This window comes from Panthera tigris, chromosome B3, assembly GCF_018350195.1.
Source record: "Panthera tigris isolate Pti1 chromosome B3, P.tigris_Pti1_mat1.1, whole genome shotgun sequence".
Lineage (NCBI taxonomy): Eukaryota > Metazoa > Chordata > Mammalia > Carnivora > Felidae > Panthera > Panthera tigris.
Genome location: NC_056665.1, coordinates 30,301,825 through 30,318,851, shown reverse-complemented (window position 1 = coordinate 30,318,851; position 17,027 = coordinate 30,301,825). Strand labels below are relative to the sequence as shown.

Sequence of the window (17,027 nt, the reverse complement as noted above, 5' to 3'; positions counted from 1 at the left end):
TGGCATTACTTTTGGAGAACCTATAACTGAACAACTAGTTTTTACTATGTGTGTAGTGTTCTTCCTGCCCTTTTTCAATTTCTTGGATGTGAGCTGCTCTGTCAGAGCAAAGGACTATGAACCATGTCTGGCGTCAGCTTCCACTTGCTGCTGAAAAAGAACTCTTCTCCCATAATTGTTTGGGTTTTTTTGTTTGTCATTGGAGCTTTGTAAGTCTATATAGACCCATATTTCCATCCCACTGGAATGTAATCTCTGTGATTGAAGGATGTGAGGTTCACAGATGTATTCCAGCACTTAGAATAGTACCTGGCATATAGCATCTTTGCAGTAAGTATTGTTTAATGAACAGTGTGTGACAAACCTACCCAGAAGACTGAGTGAATCTTTCATGCACAGATCTTGTTTCAGATCAAGGGGTTGTGTTCCAGTTCTTTATGTGAAGCTTTATTGAGCTTAGCTTATATGTAGCTTAGCAGCACTTTATAACTTCATAACCAGTATCATTTGCTAGGCTTACTAAGAAGATTCCTACTGCAGTGCTAAGTACTAAGAAGATACATACTTACCCAGGGGTAAGGAGAGAGGCCTTAAACGAAGTCATCTTCTGGGCCTGTAAGGCTGGGATCCAAGCATCCTGTGACATTAAACTAAAATCTTGATGGAGGAGTGAACCCTCACAGTCCCAGGGAGCCTTTTGGGTGTATCCTGTGGAGGCAAAAGTTCTTATCTTTTTGGTTGTGGCATTATGCAGAGTTCCTGGAATTCCCCAGGGAACCTATCCACTAGGTCATGCCCCAGGAGAGCTGAGAGGCAGTTTATTGTTGTGTTTAAGAGCTGGGGATCTACAGCCAGATCTCTTTGGTGCAATCTTGATACCGCAATTTCCCTTATGTGCCATCTGCAGCAAATTACTTATTTTGTGTTTCAGATACCTCATCTGTAAAACGGGAATAAAATAGTACCTAATTCATAATGTGGTTTAAGGATTAATATAGATAGAGGGTTTTCAACATACCTGATATGTAATACCAGTGCTCAGTAAATATTCATATTTACTTATTTGATACAGAAACAGTTCCTACCTTTTTACTCATTTTTTTTTATTTTTTCAATATATGAAGTTTATTGTCAAATTGGTTTCCATACTACTCATTTTTATTCTAATATGCTTTCCTGAGAAGTGTAAGAAGGCACAGAGGTATAGTTGATATTTTGGGAATTTCACACAGGCCATGTGTGGAGGTGTGTGGAGACCCATGGAGGTGTGTTGAGCATTAGATGGCACATAGTATCAGCTTCTAAGGCCCTCATCCATCATCATGTGTCAGGTGGAAAACAGGTGGAGAACCTTTGATCTAGAGAGCTCTAATTATCTCCAAGGTGGGCCGTGCTCAATTTGACAGTGTCATGCTTTTTAATATTTGAAAGTTCTGGAATTGCTACTATGGGATATAACCCTGTCTTCTTCAACCTCTCTCCTGCTTTTGCTTATACTGTATACTATGATGCTCCACTTCCCACACAGATACCCAAATAGCTCTGACTGCTGAGATATTTATCTTACTTTCAGCACATAACTTGTTGACATGTTACTGGGTGCTTGGAATTTTCATTGTTAACTGGGTTTGAATCCCACTATTGCAAAACTTTAGGGTTTTTTTTGTTGTTACATGTGATGAAAGTATCTACCTCATAGGATTGTTGTAAGGATTAATAAAAACAAAACAGCATAGTACTGAGCATTCAATATTAGTTGTAAAGTTAATATATTTGTCCTCATCATCATGGTGGTCATTATTGTTCCGTGTTTCAAATCAGCAATGAAATACAACTTTGCACTATTCCTTATTTCTGCTTGGAACTGGAAGACTAAATGGAATGTAGCAGCTCTCTGATTGAAATGTGCTGTGGGGCGTCTGGGTGGCTCAGTCAGTTAAGCGTTCCGTTAAGCGTTTGACTTCAGCTCAGGTCATGATCTCATGGTTTGTGGGTTCGAGCCCCGCGTCGGGCTCTGTGCTGACAGCTCAGAGCCTGGAGCTTGCTTCAAATTCTGTGTCTCCCTCTCTCTCTGTCCCACCCCTGTACACGCTGTCTCTCTTTCTCTCTCAAAAATAAGTAAACATTAAAAAAAATAAAAAAAAATTGAAATGTGATGTAGCCTTCCTTGTGCAGTATAGATTTAACTACCTTCAAGGGCATACAGGGAGCTGGAACACAGTAAGCCTGGAGAGTTGGCTTTCCTGGTCCTGTATTCCAGCTCCTTTCTGCCCAAATGTTGTAGCCCGGATTTTCATTACACACTCCCCTTGGTGGCTTCTCTAATAAAATTGCAGCAATGTAATTTGCATTCTGTCCTTGAATCGAGGCCAGAATTAGGAAGTAGATTCAGTGCTTTTGGTAGCAAAACTCTGTAATAGTCTGTGAGTTAATTATGTTTATAACAAAATACGAATTTTTATGTATAACCTCCAGGTTACCACTAGATTTGTTACACTTCTTTTCCTTTAATGTGAAAAATATCCCGGCATGATGGATGGTATCATCTCTCCCTTTTACAATCAAGAAAACCGAGGCTCAGAAAGTTTAAATAATTTGCCTAAGTTGCTCAGCTGCTCAGTGAGAGAGTTGATTCACTCCACAGCTTTTTTTCCCTCAAAATTAGAAAGTTCAATCCCCAAATTAGGTTCAAAATATTTCTCAGAGAAATTTATAAATGTATGGCTACATACAGAGAACGGGGCGGGGGGGGGGGAGGGGGGACAAAAAAACCCAAAAGTAAATAGGTGGAAAGAAGGTGTGGAGAAGATCGAATTGATGAATATGGACCAACTATAAAAGGTAAGAAGCAGAAAATATTATTCAAGCACTTTTGGTATTGAACCAATTCATAGAAGGCAGTTGACCTGATGGAGGATTTTTTTTTTTTTAGTAGTGTCACATTTTAACTTGGATTCAAAATTCAAACTTAAAAATGTATCTAGAAGAGAGGGTGAAGATAATATCAGTGGAAAGGAAAATGTAGAAATAGAAATGTTATGTATATTTATCAAAAACACATGATCAAGATAAAGTGCTAAATATATGTAAGCTAAGTGAGGGTTCAATGTAGATATGGTTCAGAGAAGGCTAATTGCAGATATTCTTTGATTCAGGTAGAGAAGATTCAGATAAGTTTTCTGGAGTTTGTTGCCATAGCATTAAATTTAATCTCTCTAGAAATGAGATTCCAGTGTGAAGCTTTTATCTTTTATTTATTCGGAATTTGTTTAAGCAGGGTGCATGGAGGTAAACACTGAATAACTACTGCAACTATCTGAGGAGGTACCTGAAATACACTTCAGGGTCAGATGAGAATTTCATTAGCTGTGTGTTAGCCTGTCATATCTGTCACTCTGAGGTTTTAGCTTTTACCTAAGAAGCCCACCTTATTTAACATTTTCACTTGGTTAAATCCCTCCAAGAGGCTCAAAGTATGCATCTCAATTTACCTGTGATCCAGCTGCATATACTTAAGAAATACTAAATATATCTACTTGCTGGCTTTCACCCCCCACCAACCTGCTCTTCTCAGACTTCCGGGTTTGTCAGGGAGGTCCTCATCCACACAGTTGTCCAGGCACCAAAATGCTGAGGTCACTTTTCATTCACTGACTCCAGTCTTGCCAAATCTGGTAGTTCTTCATTTGGAGTGTATAGTTTGACCCTTTGTCTTCATCGCAACTGCTTGAATGTTTTCCTTTGTTTGCTATTGGGGAAAAGATCATTGTTCCTTTTTTTTTTTTTTTTTGAAAATTCCCACAAGGCTCTCCAAGTAGTTATTGAAAGACATTGTTCTGGATAGTGCCTTTTCTGTTTTGCTTATTTTAGTTACTTAACCTTAGTTTTGCTGCTAGAGTATGTCACTAGAGAGCCACCTCTATTGGAACAGTAACTTCCAGTTCTGCCTAAAGAGATCATTTGCATGAGAGTTACAGAAGAGGAGTTGAAAACATTAGCTGTTAACAGTAATAAAGTCACTTTCCTTCTATGATTGTTTTGAATTTGAACAATAAATTCATCTGTTTTGACTTAAAAGGTAAAATATGTTTGAAGACAAATATTTGCAACCCGCTATGAGAGAATTCCTATCGTACAAAATTATTTTAGGAACAGGCTAATTATATTTACATGTGGGCAGTTGAACATCCAGTCATCTGAGGGGATGGCAAAGTGTATGATCATTCGCTATTTTAAAAGTGTATTGATGTATTATTTTTTTTTTAGGAAGAATGAATTTTTTAATTTATTAATTTAAGGAGGCAAATGTTTTGTGGAAAAGATTATCAGGAATGTAGTCAGGCCTTAATGGCAATTTTCTTGTGGGGAATACTAGAAGGGAAGAGATAATTTCTGTTTGAGACTTACTGTAAGTTGAGAATACTGACACAATTGAGAAGAGCATTAGAAGCATTGCCTAATTTATATGTGAGCATTTCTTAATTTACATGTCTGCATTTGTTTAGTCAACAAGTTAACTATGTCTTGTTCAGATAGATTTTTTAAAGATCTTTGGTAAAAGACTCTCTCCCCATTGGCAGATTTCCAGTGTCTTTCTATTGTGCAACAACCTGTACGTATCTTTTCAGTTGAAGTATTACCTTAAGGAGGCCCTGAGTTTGCAGTTCAGTAGGAATCAAGCTGAGTGGTGTAGTGGAAAGGTCTTCCTGCAGATGGTCTGACAAGATGGATGACTAGCTGTGGGATGGTGGGAAAGCCAGACTTCTCTCTTGGCTTTGGCTTCCACTCTCTAGATTGAGAGTTAGATTGAGGACCCTCCCTACTCCGGATTTCTGATTATGTGGTGCGACCCAAATCCCTTCTGAGCTGTTGGAGAAAGGGTGTTTGTTTCATAGCCTTTTCTGTTCTTCAAAGCTGGCCTACCTGTTCTGGAGTTTTGGAATTTATTTTTTTTTATTTTTTTTTCCTCTGACTGAAGTTAAGTGACCTAAACAGATATTGAACTCTGGCTCAGGTCATGATCTCGCCCCACATCAGGCCCTTGGCTCTCAGTAGAAGCTCACTTTGGATCCTCTGTCTCCCTTTCTCTCTTCCCCTCCCCCTTGTGCTCTCTCTCAAAAATAAACATTAAAAAAATTTTTTTTTTAATTCTTTAGTAGAAATAATGGTACACAAATTGGTCTCTGTCATTACTCAACCTTCTTATGATGTTACCGTACTTAATGCTGAGTAATACTAATTAGGGTGGTGCTGGGTATAGACATTTTGCATTTTGAGTCTGAGAAGGTTTTAGCTTCATTTGAGTTACTGAGTCAACTCTGCTTTGTTCAGTATTTCAGAAAAGTATCTTATACATGGGCTCCAAGTAGTATAATTCTAAAATGTTAATTGCATTTAAGAAGCTCTAAGAAGTTCAGTAAGCAGCCCTGTCACCTTCACCTTCATTGCATAGCAGTGAACAGTGGAGATAATGGTGAAGTAATTTTATCCATTTATTTTGAAAAAGTCCTGGTGTTGGTAATTTTTATCTGTGAAGGGCCAGATAGTAAATATTTTAGATTTTGTGGGCCATGTGATCTCTGGCACAGCTATTCAACTCTGCCATTGTTGATCTCTGACACAGCTGTTCAACTATGCCTTTGTAGAGTACAAGTAGCCATAGAAATGTAACTCTATGGGCATGACTGTATTTCAATAAAACCTTATTTATGTAGACCTAGTTTGAGATTTTTTTTTTTTTTTTTTTTTTTTTTTGAGAGAGAGGAGGTGGGGAAAGCAGGGGAGGGGCAGAGGGAGAAAGAAAGAGAATCTTTTTTTTTTTTTAATTTTAATTTATTTTTTTAATTTACATCCAAGTTAGTTAGCATATAGTGCAACAATGAATCAGGAAAGGATTCCTTAATGCCCCTTACCCATTTAGCCCATCCCCCCTCCCACAACCCCTCCAGCAACCCTCTGTTTGTTCCCATATTTAAGAGTCTCTTATGTTTTTGTCCACCTCTCTGTTTTTATGTTATTTTTGCTTCTCTGCCCTTATGTTCATCTGTTTTGTCTCTTAAAGTCCTCATATGAGTGAAGTCATATGATATTTGTCCTTCTCTGACTAATTTTGCTTAGCATAATACCCTCTAGTTCCATCCATGTAGTTGCAAATGGCAAGATTTCATTCTTTTTGATTGCTGAGTAATACTCCATTGTGTGTGTGTGTGTGTGTGTGTGTGTGTGTGTGTGTGTGTGTGTATTTACAACATCTTCTTTATCCATTCATCCATTGGTGGACATTTGGGCTAGGAAAGAGAACTTAAGCAGGCTCCGTGCTCAGTGCGGAACTCTGAGCCTGTTGTGACCCTGGGATCATGACCTGAGCCCAAATCAGGAGTCTGACACTTAACTAACTGAGTCACCTAGGCACCCCTAGGTTGAGATTCTTGAATGGATCTGGTGGAAGGTCCAGTGAAGAAGGCACTTGTTTGATGAAAACAGCTGTTTAAGCTTCTGGCAAAATTGGCTGCTAACGTGTAGAGGAGTTACAATAGTGTTTATGTAAAAATAAAAGCAGTGGTTTGAAATACCAGACTACTAAGAACTGCTCTCACAAGGAGTTCTCTTTCCAAAATGGCATAATTTTGCTTTCAGTGAATGCTTACAAGAGTCTTGCATAACGTATTATTAATTTAGAAGCTATTATCACATTTAGGGTTGAGTTTCTATTTTTAACTGACATACTGCCTTAAGTTTGCCAAAATCTGATTGCATTTGGAAGGAAAATGGCATTGTTGCTATTTCCTCTGCATGATAACATCTAAAATAGGCAGCTGGCAACAGGGAAGAGTGAAGGTAAAGGGCAAAAATATAATCCTCTTGGAGCTTGTGTTTTTTTTCTACTGAATTTCAAATCTAGTTAGATTGTGCTTTCCTTCACTCTGATCTTTAAAATGCCTCACGTATTTTCTACATTCCATAACCCCCTCAGGTAAATATTTTTATTTATTTATTTATTTGTTTATTTATTTAAAGTTGATTTATTTATTTTGAGAGAGAGAGAGAGCGTGCGCATGAGTGGGGGAGGAACAGAGATAGAGGGAGAAAGAGGATCCCAATCAGGCTCTGCTGTCAGCGCACAGCCTGAGGCAGGGCTAGATAGATCCCATGTACTGTGAGATCATGATGTGAGCCAAAATCAAGGGTCAGACATTGAACCGTCTGAGCCACCCAGGCGCCCCAACATATTTTTATTATTGAGGTATGATTATAAATCATTCCGTTAGAATTTAACCTTCTGATTCACGTTGACTAATATTTTTATTTGCAATCTGTGTTTTTCAGTGTTTAATAATCTAAGTTATGTTTCCCTGAGTACTTCTGTTATAGAGCAGGAGTAACTGATGTAAGGTGTACCAAGTGGCTTAGAAAGCATCTTAAAATAGTTTCTTTACAACTGCTACATTTTAATTTTTTTAATGTTTGTTTATTTTTGAGAGAGAGAGAGGCAGAGAGAGAGAGACAGAGCACGGGGGTGGGGGGGGGGAGGGGCAGAGAGAGAGGGAAACAGAATCTGAAACAAGCTCCAGGCTCTGAGCTGTCAGCACAGAGCCCAATGCAGGGCTCAAACTCAGAAACCATGAGATCATACCTAAGTCAAAGTCAGACAACCGACTGAGCCACCCTAGTGCCCCCAACAACTATGACATTTTAGAGCTTAAGAAATAGAAAAGATTAAATAGATTGGCCAGAGTTATTCTTAATACCATATTTAAGGTCACACTTTTGTGTTTTTATTAGAACCATTGGTTTGGTAAAATCCCTCAACCTAGTATTATTATAAAAAGTGTATTGTATATGGGGTTGCAATAGACTTAGGGTTTGTGACCAGTTTGAGGCTATAACTGGATGGTTTTTTGCTCAAAGCTTCCTTTTTGTTTCTTTTAGAGTAATGGTGTCAGGATGTCATGCAGCCCCCAGTCTGAATCCCTAGGAGGAAAGTTTTGAACAGAGTTCTGAAAAGTGTGGTTATCAGATTTTGATGTATCTTTTTAACAGTTATCCCACTTAAAAAAGACCAAGAGAATGTGGAATCAGATGTTGCAAATTTTAACTCTGTTTCTTCTCAAGGCAGATATTTCCTATAATGATATAAACTGATTTCATACTTCAACTTCTCGATTATTCATAAGCTGTTGTATGAATATTTTCCGAATAGATACAATGAACATTTTATCTCTCTTTCTTGGCCTCATCATTTTCCATAATTTTATCTTCTATTCCACCTATTCTCCCCTCTGCTTCCTCCGTCCTTGCTGTCACTGCATCTGGTTTATTTTGCATCTCATTTATAGCATTTAAAAAAAATTTTTTTTAATGTTTATTTATTTTTGAGAGAGACATGGCATGCAGAGAGAGAGGGAGACACAGAATCTGAAGCAGGCTTCAGGCTCTGAGCTGTCAGCACAGAGCCTGATGTGGGGCTCGAACTCTCGAGCCGTGAGATCGTGACCTGAGCCGAAGTCAGACGCTCAGCCGACTGAGCCACCCAGGCGCCCCTCATTTACAGCATTTCTTAATTCGTCATTACTATTTCTTAGTTCCTTGATCTCTACAGCAATCCTTGGTCTCTGCTGTCTCTGCTGTCTTCTATGCTTTTTTCAAGCCCAGCTATTAATCTTATGACTCTTATTCTATGACTTATCTTATGACTATTATTCTAAATTCTTGATCAGATATATTGTTTATATCTGTTTTGAGCAATTCTCTAGCTGTCATTTCCTCCTGGAATTTCTTTTGAGGAGAATTCTTCCATTTCATCGTTTTGGCTAGTTTTCTGTCCTTTACATGTTTTAATAGCTTGTTATGTGTATTGTACTTGTGAGCACTACTATACTAAAAAGGGGTCATACACTGTGTAGGGCCTGGCCCTTAAGAAGGTGTTTTTGGAGTGTGTTGCATGCTCTCTGTTTTTGTGACTGTGCTTGCTTTATCTCCCTACTTGGTAGTAGTGGTTTGAACCTTCCACCAGGTTTGCTTTGATTTGTTCGTTGAAGTAACCCTGGAAAAAATTTAAAAAGGGGAGGGTGGTGGAAGAAGCCTTATCCCAAACAAAGAGAGAAATGACAGGGGCAGGGAAAAAGAAAAGAAAAAAAATTACCAGCAGAGAATCAGGGAAACTATATGGCTTAATCTAGAGAGAGAGAGAGGGAGGAAAATAAAGAAGGAGATACAGAAGAGGTGTAAAAAGAATAGGTTAAAAATGTCTGTTTAAACAAACCAACCAGAATAGAGAAGGGAAGAAATAAGAGGAAGAAAAGAAAGAAAAAAAATGTATGTATATATGTATATAAAATAAGAAGTGGCCAAGAATCAAATCAGAAAATACAAAACTGCTTGTCTGATATTTGATGGTGCCTTGGAACCGGTGACTGTGCTGATCTGGAGGAGGGGCCCTCTCGTTCTATTAGTGTCCATCTCACTCCCGTAGATATGCAGTTACCAGGCGCAGAGGGGTGGGGATTGGTGTAAACGGGTCCTGCCTCCACTGTGGGCCCTCTGTTCTGTGACCTGAAGCCCCACCTTGTTGGTGATGGGGAGAAAAATGGTGACAAAATTGGACACCCCAGTCTCTACTCCCCAGTCTGGGAGTCCCAAACCACACTGTTCAGGCAATGATACAATGAACATTTTAAATGAAGTTCTTTGTCCTTTGTTTTAGGAGCATTATGAATATTAAGTAATTTTTTTTTTTTTGTGGTCAGGTTGATCCATTGAACCCTTTATGAAAAAAACTTCCATTTGTCTTTAATCTTGGTTGGATTCCCTTTTAAGAAACAGTAGCTACATTCTAAAATGTGCTTAAAACTGTTAGGTTACAATGGAACCTAACAATTTATTCTGACAGCAGAATAAATGTGTAAGAATAGCCAAGAAGAAGATATTTGCAAACGACGTATCAGATAAAGGGTTAGTATCCAAAATCTATAAAGAACTGATCAAACTCAACACCCAAAAAACAAATAATTCAGTGAAGAAATGGGCAAAAGACATAAATAGACACTTCTCCAAAGAAGACATCCAGATGGCCAACAGACACATGAAAAAAATGCTCAACATCACTCATCATCAGGGAAATACAAATCAAAACCACAATGAGATACCACCTCACACCTGTCAGAATGGCTAACATTAACAACTCAGGCAACAACAGATGTTGGCAAGGATGCAGAGAAAGAGGATCTCTTTTGCACTGTTGGTGGGAACGCAAGCTGGTGCAACTACTCTGGAAAACAGGATGGAGGTTCCTCAAAAAACTAAAAATAGAACTACCCTACGATCCAGCAGCTGCACTACTAGGTATTTATCCAAGGGATACAGGTGTGCTGTTTTGAAGGGACACGTGCTCCCCCATGTTTATAGCAGCACTCTCAATAATAGCCAAAGTATGGAAAGAACCCAAATGTCCATCGATGGATGAATGGATAAAGAAGATGCGGTATATACATACAAAGGAGTATTACTCGGCAATCAAAAAGAGTGAAATCTTGCCATTTGCAACTATGTGGATGGAACTGGAGGGTATTATGCTAAGCGAAATTAGAGAAAGACAAAAATCCTATGACTTCACTCATATGAGGACTTTAAGAGACAAAAGAGATGAACATAAGGGAAGGGAAACAAAAATAATATAAAAATAGGGAGGGGGACAAAACATAAGAGACTCTTTTTTAAAAAAAAATTTTTTTTTTTAACGTTTATTTATTTTTGAGACAGAGACAGAGCATGAACAGGGGAGGAACAGAGAGAGGGAGACACAGAATCTGAAACAGGCTCCAGGCTCTGAGCTGTCAGCACAGAGCCCGACGCGGGGCTCGAACTCACGGACCGTGAGATCATGACCTGAGCCGAAGTCGGACGCTTAACCGACCAAGCCACCCAGGCGCCCCAAGAGACTCTTAAATATGGAGAACAAACTGAGGGTTACTGGATGGGTTGTGGGAGGGGGGATGGGCTAAATGGGTAAGGGGCACTAAGGAATCTACTCCTGAAATCATTGTTGCACTATATGCTAATTTGGATGTAAATTAAAAATAATAAAATTAAAGAAAAAAGAATAGCCAACAAAACAAAAACCCTAGGTTAATAGAAAGAATACTGAGGATTCTTAGACAACAAATCAAAATAGAAGAAGGAAGAACCCCCAGCTGTATATCTCCCTGATGGAGTAGACTAAATACTGTCCCATAGAGAAAACACAGAACTGGGAACTAATGATCATTTTAGTACCTATAATGTGGCAGGTATTTGCTTGTTTGGGAATTGACCATACCCTCTATTTTTACATAGAGAGAAGGAAATAAAGGGAGCCTAATTCAGACTTTGTATGTGTTAGAGAGAGATGTGTTTCAGGATCTAAGATGGAGGATGTAGCCATGTAGGCTACATAGTCATGTAGGCAAGGGAAAAAAGTGTTCTATGAAAAAAAGTGGAATGAGCTATGGCATGGAGGTAAGTATGAGAGACGTTAAACACTGGGTATCTCTAATTATTCAGTAGACACAGTTGGTGAATGAAGAGGTGGAAAGTCATGGTATGAAGGACCAGGTTGGAAAGGATTGTTGGGTTTTAAATATAAAGGGCATTATTTACCAGGCTATAGAGTCAGAACTTTGCTCTAATGATGGCAGAAGGCCCTGAGGGAAGCTTGGGTTTGTATCTTCTTTGATTTATTAGCTGTGTTTATTACCACTCTTGCCCCATTAATGTAAAAGAAAAAGAGGAGGATGGAGTTTAGTTTGAAACCTTTGTGAATTTTTTTTGTTTTATTAGGAAGAATTTTTTTTCATAGTGTATCTAAAAGCAGAGAAAATATAAAGGTTTTCTTACAGCTCTGAGATTAGGAGTTTAAGACTTTTGGTTCTGATTCTGGTTTCATTACTAATTCTGGCAAAGCATCTAATCTCTTTTAGTTTCATTTCCAGGTCAAATAAAATGGGTTCTTGGACCCTTCTTTTTGCCCAGACCCTTTGGATCAAGGAGGGGGTGAGAATGGAGGTGGATACACATGAAGAAAGCAGGCAAGCACACTAGTTGTCCTCAAAGCAGCAATAATGGTTTAATGAATACTTCTGAAATTATTTCTTCTAAGGTATTTAGGCAGAAAATATAAGGACAGTAGGGTGTTGTAATTGAAAAGGATGGTTTCCTGGTGGTTGAATTTCAGGCACTCTGTAGCCTGGGTGGAAAACAGACCCTAGGACCTCACAAGTGAACTCTTAAGACCTTTCTTCCATGAGGCAAATTAAGAAAATGATTACTTGTATCCACCTTATTGCCAGGATGAGCCAAATTTGTAACAGAATAAGGTGAAGTTTGTTGGCAATGTCAGGTTTAGTTCTTTTTTACTATTACAACAGTCATTGTTTTATTCTGTATGGGCCAGTTATTGTCTTGCATTGAGTTGGCCTGTTTGCTTCCATTATCTCCTAATTGTAGTCCCACATTATCTTGTCAAGTTATTAACCTTCTTAAAACACAGTTTTCGTCATGCTATTTCCTTAATTTAAAAACCCGCAGTACCATTTTTCTATTTGTTTGGGTTTCATAGAACCTCTGGAATAGTCTCTGTGAATGGGGAGAGGGATGCTTGGGATGTGTCTGAGTAAATAAGACAAATCATATTATTAATTTATATTGTCTACATAAAACTCTTTTTATTTGGTAAATATCTTTCACTCTGAAATTACCTAAGGAATAAGTTTCTCACTAAAGATTATGTCATTGAAGGTACGTAGTCTTGGGTTGGTGAATGTGGTGTTCTAGGGTTTCTAGCAAAACGCCTATCCATCTGCCATTTATAATAGGAGGGGGGATGCCTGTCATTGTTACTTAATAATTGATTTTCTCTCATCTCTGACAATTGGACTATGTACATGATAAGCAGAAAGAAGATAAAAAGGAAATTTGTCTTTAAAAATCAGTTATGTTCCACCTCCCAACATCTTGTCAGCATCACCATTCAGTACTCAGAGGATTGCTTTTTTTGCTGAAGTGGTGATTCTAATTGTCTGGCAGATTTCAGGTGCATCAGTGTCAGATCTATGAGCTTTCCCAGCCTGTATTACTTATTGATTGCTAGAGCAGAATGTTGTTAACAGCACCAGCTACTAGGCCAGCTCTGATTTGCTTTTGGTAGAAGAAAGGGGAAAGAGTATCCTTGAAAAGTCAGTGTGTCAAAGAATAAAACAAAGATCATTGGGTCTGATAAACAGAACCAAACAAAATAAAACTAAGTTTATTCATTTGCCAGGCAAAGAAACATAGTGAAAAATTGTCAAGGAAGAAAAGCCTAGGTTTTTAGTACTAGAAAGAGTGGGAATGGTGGTTAGTCTAATATGGGTTTGAAAACTAGCATTTTGAATAGGATAGAATGAGTTTGTTGATCTGTGTATAATTGGTGAAACAGGTCCCATTGTCATGACTAGTATTTTGTTTCGATATGTCCTAGGCAGGTGCTGCTATACATGGAAAACTTTCCTTTTATGAACTTCTAATCCTAGTTCCAAAGCTGATTAAATCTCTTCCGAATGTTCTGGACCAAACCAACCCTCTCAAAGGCCCCTGTTGGTGTGTGAGCCCTGGGGTTTGCAGTGAACAGTTGCAACTTCTAGAGTATTCACAGGAAACCCCTGAATCTACATATGTGGGGAACTGTGGTGCAGTATGTCCAGTTAGAATATAGCTTCCTTTAGCATATGCCAGCCTTCCCAGAGGATACAGAATTGTATGTATGAGGGCATTTGATAAGTATTATTTTTTTTAAGTTATACAAAAACTTAGGATATGTGTATGTTTCTAGAGAAAGAGATTCTTTAAAAAGTTAATTTCTCTTTATCTTAATATTTAAATACTTTTACGTTTTATTCTTCAGTGCACTCTTCAAGACTAACTCACATTCTCTTAGGATTTTCAGCTTCATGGAGAGTGGCAATTCATGAACTCTCACAAGGTCTGCTAGATAATTTTGGTCCTTATTGGAAGGCCTTGCTTTGGATACCCCCAAATCTTTGAATTTCTATTTGAAATGCATGGCACTCAACCACTTTTATTTTTTTGGAGAAAGATGTTTGTGTTACCTTGGATTGTCAGCACTGTTGTAGGTTGCTTTATTCTTATTTCTTGTTATCTAACTGAACAGTTAATTCACTGCCATTATAACTTGTAACCCATTTTGAGAGGGTTGCTATGCTTTTTGGCAAGGCCTATTTAAGCAATTTTATCTCTTTAAAGACAAATCAATTAAAATTAAAGATAATCTCAGCTGAGCTGTAGTTTTTTTTTTTTTTTGCAGATCCAGGAAAGATGAGGAGAGGAAAAGCAAAATCCCTGAATGTACACAGTCTATCTCAGCAAACATGTTTGTGCTTGGAAAGAGATGTATTGATGACCTCTTGTCTATGAATGGTATATGAATGAATCCATGGAATTCTCCTTAGTAGCAGAGATTGAAGGTCTTTTAATATTTTGACCCTGATTTGGTCTTCGGGATCATATTATAACATTTCAATTATATCTTTTTTTTTTTTAATTTTTTTTTTTTAACGTTTATTTTTTTATTTTTGAGACAGAGAGAGACAGAGCATGAACAGGGGAGGGGCAGAGAGAGAGGGAGACACAGAATCTGAAAACAGGCTCCAGGCTCTGAGCTGTCAGCACAGAGCCGGACGCGGGGCTCGAACTCACGGAACGCGAGATCGTGACCTGAGCCGAAGTCGGCTGCTTGACTGACTGAGCCACCCAGGCGCCCCACATTTCAATTATATCTTGATTTATTTGCTTTCTAGTTGTGTTTTTGACATGTCTATTTCCTGGGGTCAAGGAGAATTGGCAGTGTGATTTTTAAAAGGATTTATTTATTTCAACAAATAAGTATGCAATGGTATTGGCATTCCAAAAACCACTAAGATATAAAATGTTACTCTTATAAATTCATAGTGCACAGTGGAGTTAAATATGTACTCAGGGGGCGCCTGGGTGGCTCAGTTGCTTTAGCGTCCGACTTCGGCTCAGGTCATGATCTCACAGTTTGTGAGTTTGAGCCCTGCCTCGGGTTCTGTGCTAACAATTCAGAGCCTGGAGCCTGCTTTGGATTCTGTGTCTCCCTCTCTCTCTGCCCCTCCCCCACTTGCACTCTGTCTCCCTCTCTCTCTCTCTCTCTCTCTCAAAAATAAATAAACCTTAAAAAATTTTTTTAAAAATGCATTCAGATGTCAACAAAAGGAAAGATTTTATTTTCTAGTAACTTTAAAATGCAGCAAATAAGCCCTGTATACTATAACCCTAATTAAACATAGTTTGTGATATAAATAATAGCTTGAAACAGCAAGATTTCTGGTGACTGGATGATTGAATTCCACACTCTATAAGAAGCAAGAATTTCTGTGGACCATTTCATTCAGCCTTTTGCTTATGACTTACACTTGTCCGTATATGTCAAAGTAAGGGAGATCATCTTCTAATAGTTTGCTAAATAAATGAGATACTTCGTAAAACTGTTATGTGACTGACCTTTTCACAAGTGAAATAGGATCTACAAATTATTTGCCTCATTTTTATGAGAATGTGCATAGTGTTGCTATACAGAATCTGTGCAGTCTTTAGATTTAGAAGCTTATAGTTTCAGGAAATGTGACAAACAGGCAATTTTTTCTTTTTAAACTCATATGTACAATAGTAGCATATTCAAATTATAGGCTAGTTGTTTGGTATAACTGGGAGAAGAGGTCACCCTTGGTGTCAACTTCTCTAGCTATAGCATAGCATTGTTGTGTTAGAAAAAACATACCATGTGCAGTCCTGATGTGTGCAAGCTCAGCATGTTTTATCAGGTCAGGTAAAGCAATGGGACTCTAAGATGATGTTTGAGTCGGCAAGTGGTACCGTAGATGGGGGACCATGAGGTTAAAGAGTTGTAAATAATACAGTTTTTGTTAAAGATGTGGTTTCTTTAAAAAGCTAGAAAATAATTCATGTAACAATATCTTTTGGGAAAAATCTCTTTTCAGATGGTTTCATCTTTGTGAAGGATGCCTTTGTTTTTCAAAGTTAAAATTATATTTGCACTATATGGTATCCTTATTGCATCAGGATTCCTGAATCAAAAAAACTTAACATTTTTCATTATGCTGATTAAACATTAATATTCAATTGAGGAAACCAGTAGAAACAAAAATATTGGTCTTCAGACTATCCTCTGGGATTTAGAGGAGTTGAAAATATTTTTAGAAAGAGGCTGTTCAGGATAAAGGAAGATGTCATTTGGGTATAAGGCCTTCTTTTAGGAGAGAGGAGGTATTTGGGGAGGCACAATAGGAGGAGATTTCTCCCAGAGAAGTTGTATTCTGAAGTCATAGGTACTGTTTACATGAGAAGGAGTTGGAGAAAGGTCAACTTTTTCCCCTTAGTTTTCCTTTTCTTCCCCGTTGTTACTTTTCATCCTCATTTAGCCAAACCTTTACTTGTTCATCAGACATTTGTTTGTGTGCCTTCATTAGGTGTGTAGTAATTTTGCCCTTACCAATTTATTTATGCTCAGTTTTTGGAAGAGTTGTAGTCGAGATGACTGTCTTTTTAAAAACCAGCAGTAAGTTTTGTTTTCTTCTTTGTTTGTTATAGGTGCTCACAAAAGATGGGGAAAGGTTATTTTTCAGTACTTTTCTTTTAGAACTCTCATTTATTTTTATTATACCATCTCTCATCCCCATGTCTCCTATCTGTTATCCTATCATCTATCCTATCTGTCTTGATTGAATTTCATATTTTTCTTTTGTTTATAATGGCCATGGATCTTGGTTCTTATTTTTGATTCTCTGTCATGAATGCTTATATCCTATTTAAAACTTCTTTATAGAAGATTCTAAAGGTAATCTAAAAATTACTTAGATTCTCTTATTTGATTTTCCCTCCTCCTCAACATTTGACTACTTATGCATTTAAGTGTTTAGTAATTTTTAAAAACCATTTAAAATCATTTTTAAAATCAT

The 17,027-nt window shown here is 37.8% G+C and overlaps 1 protein-coding gene across 10 annotated transcripts in view; it reads left to right on the top strand.

The window, feature by feature from the left end:
• Positions 1-17,027, top strand: part of PEAK1 (pseudopodium enriched atypical kinase 1) — a 369,695-nt gene that overhangs the window by 77,846 nt on the left and 274,822 nt on the right. For 7 of the 10 annotated variants that reach the window (XR_006218480.1, XR_006218481.1, XR_006218479.1 and 4 more), the window contains one exon: positions 14,336-14,448. The exons of the other annotated variants lie outside the window; for them this stretch is intronic. The gene's annotated coding sequence lies outside the window, so the exon portion shown is untranslated. The remainder of the gene's footprint in view (positions 1-14,335; positions 14,449-17,027) is intronic. 10 annotated transcript variants of the gene reach the window in all.